General features: G+C 40.2%; 1 pseudogene across 2 annotated transcripts; it reads left to right on the top strand.

Annotated features, from left to right (window-relative positions):
* The first annotated feature begins 224 nt into the window (after positions 1–224).
* On the top strand, positions 225–5,146 carry LOC149247091 (pentatricopeptide repeat-containing protein At4g14050, mitochondrial pseudogene; annotated as a pseudogene). Of its 2 annotated transcripts, XR_016266598.1 has the most exons (2): positions 225–3,123; positions 4,618–5,146. The product of XR_016266598.1 is annotated as a pentatricopeptide repeat-containing protein At4g14050, mitochondrial pseudogene, transcript variant X2 (transcript). The 2 variants fall into 2 exon arrangements; XR_016266597.1 differs by lacking the exon at positions 4,618–5,146 and having other exon boundaries at positions 225–3,152.
* The last annotated feature ends 1,205 nt before the right edge of the window (positions 5,147–6,351 follow it).

The raw sequence follows: 6,351 nt of genomic DNA, 5'->3' as shown, positions 1-6,351 counted from the left end.
ATCGCGTTAAGTCGCGTGCTGCTCTGAGAGCATTAAATACCCAATATATGGCTGGTTAGCTCTTTCCGTGAAATCAGTGTACTTATTTGAGATATCATACCCCACTGGAGTATGTTTATGTGAGATCATACACCACTCGAATGTGTAGCTTCACGTTAACGTTAGCCGAGCATTTTTTTAGAAACTAAAATTAACAATACCCTTACGCAAAACATTAATTACAATCCTGTAAAAAATTATTTAAAAAAAATCCATTTCACCGCCACGTCGATATTTCATTACAGAGTGTCTGAGTACTGATTTACCTTCCAACTTTGGGTTAGCTAAAGAAAACACTCGATCCAAATACTCGTTATTCTTTTCAATGCACAGAGCCGAAAGCCAGCTTGAGGCACGGGAATGATGAGGACCCTGCATAGAAACAATGAAACCCCTTATTCACTTTTCCATGAGGTGGCATCTATTTTTCAAGGCAATTGTTCAAACTCAAACACATGTTTTGACATTTTGCAAAAAATCGGTTATTAGCTTCAGTACTGCAAATCTTCAACAGGAGAATCGATCAGTGGTTACGAGTCCTGAAGCACTAAGCGATTTATCTCCACTAAAACAATTCAAGCAGGCTCCAGATTCCGATCCACAAGGCGCACTGCCATACTCGGACGTCTACTTTACTGTCTTGCAGGAATGCATCCGGACGAAAGATTTGGCTGGAGGCAGAGTAGTCCATACCCACATCATCAAAACTGGATTCCAGGCAGACCTCTTACTCGGCTCCAAGCTTGTGATTATGTATGTCAAATGCAGGAGTCTAGAAGATGCAGGTCAAGTGTTTGAAAAATTACCAGAACAGACTTTGGTTTCGTGGAATGCCATACTTGCAGGGTATGCACAGAATGGCAGGCTGGAAGATGCACGTCAAGTGTTTGACAAGATGCCTGAACGAAATGTAGTCTCATGGACTGCCATGATTGCGGGGTTTGTGCAGGAGGCAAGGCTCGAAGAAGCACGCCAACTGTTTGACATAATGCCTGAACGAAATGTGGTTTCATGGACAGCGATGATTGTTGGGTATTCGCAGAATGGTTATTGTGAGGAGTCTCTGAAGTTGTTTTATCAAATGCAGAATTCTGGAACGAAGCCGAATCCATTTACATTCAATAGCGTTCTCAGTACGTGTGCGAACCTGGGGAATCTGGAACAGAGCAATCATATTTATGGACAGATCATTAAAATGGGATTTGAGTCCGATGTTTCTGTGAGTAATGCGCTTGTTAATTTAAATGTGAAAGTAGGTAGCATAGATAGAGCAAGGCAAATATTTGACAAAATGCCTGAAAGGGATATATATTCGTGGACTACGATGGTTGCAGGGTATGCCCAGAATGGTAGACTGGAGGATGCACGTGAGTTGTTTGATAAAATGCCAGAAAGGAATGTTGTTCCATGGAGTGCCATGATTTCAGGATATTCTCAGAATGATGACTGCGAGGATGCTTTAATATTGTTCCTCGAAATGCAGCAGGCAGGGGTGAAGCCCAACGAGTCTACCTTGTCTAGCGTTCTGAGTGCATGTGCTGGCCTGGCAGCTCTGGAATCTGGTAAGCAAGTCCATACTTATATCATCAAGAAAGGACTTGAGTCGGATGTTTTTGTAGGAAGTGCCCTTGTTGATATGTATGCCAAAAGTGGGAGTATGGATTGTGCAAATGCCGCATTCGCCACGTCTCCAGAAAGAAATGTGGTCTCGTGGAATTCAATGATTGCTGGATATGCTCAGAATGGGCAAGTCGAAGATGCTCTTGAAATCTTTTGCAAAATGCCCGAGCGGAATCTGGTTTCATGGAATGCAATGATTGCTGCGTATTCACAGAATGAGCGTTCTCAAAAAGCACTGGACCTCTTTTCCCAGATGCAATTGGAAAGCTGGCTCCCAGATCAATGCACCTTTACCAGTGTTCTTAGTGCATGTGCAAACATAGCAGCTATGGATCAGGGCAAGCAAGCACATGCAAAAATTATTGAACAGAGATTAGTGTCTGATGTTTTTATGGGGAGTGCTCTTGTTGATATGTATGCCAAATGCGGGAGCATAGAGGATGCTCGACATGTTTTTGATAAAATGCCTGTACGGAATGTAGTCTCCTGGACTGTGATGATTTTGGGATATGCCTTGCACGGGCATGGTAAAACTGCTTTGCTACTCTTTAATGAGATGCAACAGGCGGGCATGAAGCCAAACCACATCACTTTTGTCGGTGTTCTATCTGGTTGTAGTCACGCTGGACTAGTAGATGCTGGTTGGCATTACTTTAGTTCCATGAATCGTGATTATTGTCTCACGCCAACAGAGGAACACTATACATGCATGGTCGACCTCCTTTGTCGAGCTGGGCGTTTAGATGACGCAGAGAACTTTATTAATAAAATGCCATTTAAGCCAGATAGTGTCGTGTGGCTTTCTTTGCTTAGTGCCTGCAAGATTTATGTAAATGTAGAGCTAGGTCAACATGCTGCTCAACGCCTTTTTGAGTTGGAAGCAGAAAATCCTTCAACCTATGTTATGCTGTCAAATATCTATGCTGCAGCTGGCCGGTGGGAAGATGTGGCAAAGGTGAGAGAAATGATGAAGGAACGGCAGATTAAAAAGAGGCCAGGGTGTAGTTGGATGGAAGTTAAGGGTGAAGTACATACATTCCTTGTAGGAGACAATTTGCACCCAAAAAGAGAAGAGATCTATGAAATGCTAGATACACTGACGATGAAGATCAAGGAGGCAGGTTATGTACCTGACACAGATAATGTGTTACATGATGTGGAGGAGGAGCTGAAGGAACGCATTCTTAGCCACCACAGTGAGAAGCTGGCCATCGCATTCGGTCTCATTAGCACACCCCTAGGTACACCTATACGGATAATCAAGAATCTTCGTGTCTGTCGTGATTGCCACATCGCAATCAAATTCATTTCCAAGATTGTTGAGCGGCAAATTGTTGTGAGGGATGCCAGCCGCTTCCATCATTTCAAGGATGGGTTTTGTTCTTGTGGAGACTATTGGTGAGGCCAAATTACATGAAAAAAACACTTGTTCTTTAGCTCTCTGCCTTGGGAATTGAGGACCAGGTAATTAATTCATTGGCTTTTGGTATAAAGGCTGAAGTCCCATCCATGCAGCTGTCATTTTAATCTTTGATGCCAATGAAGTTTGATTGATCTTTACATGATGCCATAGTTTACCCTTATTTTAAAGCATAGTAACAAGATTCAAATAAGAATATGAATTCGAATACAATTTGGTACGGAAAAATACTTGACAAAAAAAATCAAGTACAGCTCTAATAGGAAAATATGCATCTCATATGTATGTAAATATGCATTTTGCTCCGGATTTTAAAAGAATTTCAGCATTAGGAACGTCCAATAAATTATAAGAATATTTAATTCCTTGAAATTTTGGCGGTTTAGTTTATAGTTACAGGTGTCTTTAGTATTTATTGAGTTATTTTTGGTGTTTTTGGGCTGTGTTTTTTTGGGTTCATTATCAAAGACAATCAAAAGTAATTGACAATACCATATCTGTACTATATGAATAATTGACCATATTCCATTATGCTGCCGAATTTACTTACAGCCAAGGCCAATAAGGCTGAAGCTTGCTACTATGGTTTAAAGAGCATAAATTTTCTAACAAACTTAGCATGTAGATAATATGAGTGTTTTGAGATATACCTATACTGATTCCTATGCAGAGTATTACATTGATGCAAGATCTTCGATGTATCTTCTTATTTTGGCATTAAGCCTTTTCATCATGACTTTTAAAACTTGCTAGTGCATGCTATCCATTTATAGTCTTAAATGACTATATCTTTAATTTTAGGCAGCGTGCTTCTGCTTGCATACTTGGGAATTTCTGTGCAGCATCAGAAATGTTTACCAATTATTAATGGGAACTTGTTTGACCATATTAAGTATGTTCTTTTGTGTATTCTGAGCATGCTTTAAGCCCAATTTCCCTTGACCTTAATGACTATGGAACCTGAATTTATCTTGAGTTTTATGACTATGGTCTTCTGAACTTTATTGATTACGATCTTCAAAGGTATCTTGTAATCAAATAAATGCTGACTGAATCCAGATATTATCAGATAAGAATACAGGGAAGTCTGGTGCTAGTATATATTTCAATATTTATTATACCGACTTTTTTCCAAATCCTCATATTGATGATGTCCGAATTTGTTTGCTTGTTTAGAGTTTCCCTGCCAAACTTGGGAATTTGCAATATCACTTATGGCTTACCATTCTTTGGAAAATCAAGCATCTATCTCCACTGGAAACTTTTTGATTTTGTTGAAATCATTCATCTTTGCATTGCATTTTGTGTAATGTTATGCATCGCATCCTGATCTAGAGCAGACAGCAAGGTACTGAAACAGAATAGCCAGAGACAAAAGTAGCAAAAGACAAAACAAACAAAAAAATCAGTTTCCGATTGCTTGAGTTGTAACTTGTAATTCAAGTTGGGTTTCAAGAGTTGTTCATCTCATGCACACTATGCTACTCTCAAGTTCTGATTTTATGCTGGGTACTTATCTTCTCTCTCTCCTTGTGCAGAGGGTTGAAATTTTATCCATGGGTACTGTCATATTTCAAAAAGTTCCATGCTAGACTTCAATGCATACTGCAAATTTGGCAAGCAGATAAGGAATGCTCGAGATACAAATCATTTTAATTCAGGAGTTGGATGCAAAAGAGGAGAACAAAACTTTGGAAAGTGTCAACGATCAACAATGACATGAAAATGTAATTTATTTGATTGAACAATAAAGATTGATGCCCAAAGACCTTAAGACTGACTCCTGACAAGAAGGGAAACTTAAAAAGCTTATCAATCTTACAAAAGACATCGCTGTTCAGAAACTTCTTAAATTCATGAAAGGAAAACTCATGTAAGGTATTCCAAGTATGGGATATGAAAGGAGCTATATGGTGTATTCAGAGTCACAACAAAAAGCTGTCACCTTCTCATAGTAGTGTGAAGCGCCAAATGAAGTTTTCATAAATGGCATTATTGGTTTGTCACAGAAGTGCATTATGCACTGTCAAAATATCGTCAAGTATGAATCAATCTTCAAAATGTACTATGGGAAGACATGCACGTATGGGAAGCATTTTTGCTAGGGTGGAGAGAAAGCAATGTGTGTGTGTGTGTTGTTGCAACAAACCTACGATATTGTAATGTTCCCTATGGATTAATTGCCAAAGGGAAGACAAAATAGCCTATCCAACCCCTTGATAAAGGAGGAAAACCCAATTTTCCAAATGTTTGGGGCAACATTGGATGAATTTTGGGTCGGCTGGGGCAAAAAAGCCCAAACTGGGGGTTGCATTGCAACCCCTCACATTTGAGAAACCCCATGAAGGAATCTATAAATAGAGGAGAGTTGGAATCATTTTGGCATGATTAATTTGGATTGGAATATATCTGATTTTTTTGAGCCTGAGGCTTTAAGGGTTTTAAGACCCCTTCTCCTCGTCTAGTTTCCGTGGAGGTGATCCCACCCTAGCTAGTCTTCTCTCTACTAATTTCGGTGGTGAAAGATTCCACCCTAGTTAGTAAGTCTCTTTTTATCTATTGTTTTGTTCTAGAAAGTGGGGAATCTATCTATCTGAAGATATTGAAGTTTGGTGGCAAATCAAGGGCAAGAACTCAAACTTGCGGAATTGTTCAGGACTATTCTAAGGTAGCTTTTCAGCCCATTCTCCTCTGTGACAGGTCTGTTTTTTGTGACAGAATTGCAGGGGTATTCTAGCATTTTCGGTGAAGCATCTTTGAGGTACTTCGCACCCCCCCCACTCCTCGACCCCTGTCTCTGAGGCAGCTGAGCCTACCTGAAGCACGACTCGGTACCTTTCTCTGAGGCAGCGCAACTGCTTGGGGCAGAACTTGGCACCCTTTCCTAAGGCAGGTCTCAGCGAGTTTGACCTTTTTTTGAGGCAACGTTAGATAAATCTCCTGAGGCATTTCAGACTGAGGCAAGATGGTAATCCTTTCTGAGGTAGTTCAGTCCTTTCCTGAAGTTTTCCTAAGACAGTGTTGAAATTTGGTACCGGAGGACAGGTGGTTCCTGTTATCACCCCAAGAAACTCACCTAGGTTGTATATCAGTGATGCTCAGGAACATTAAAAACTCAACAATTTTGTTGGATAAAATGATGGATAAATGAGGATATGCTGCACATTTAAGCCAGATAACCACTCCTACTATGATTATCCCCAGACATGGGTGAAGACTCCCAAACTACAAGGCTTTCAACTACCAACTACTCACAGTTTAGGGTAAAGGTG

The sequence above is a fragment of the Pinus tabuliformis genome, chromosome 7, assembly GCF_031772625.1.
Source record: "Pinus tabuliformis cultivar Carrire ecotype Pingquan chromosome 7, CPIR1, whole genome shotgun sequence".
NCBI lineage: Eukaryota > Viridiplantae > Streptophyta > Pinopsida > Pinales > Pinaceae > Pinus > Pinus tabuliformis.
Note: the sequence above shows the minus strand (reverse complement) of the source record. Positions and strands in the feature narration are given on the sequence as shown.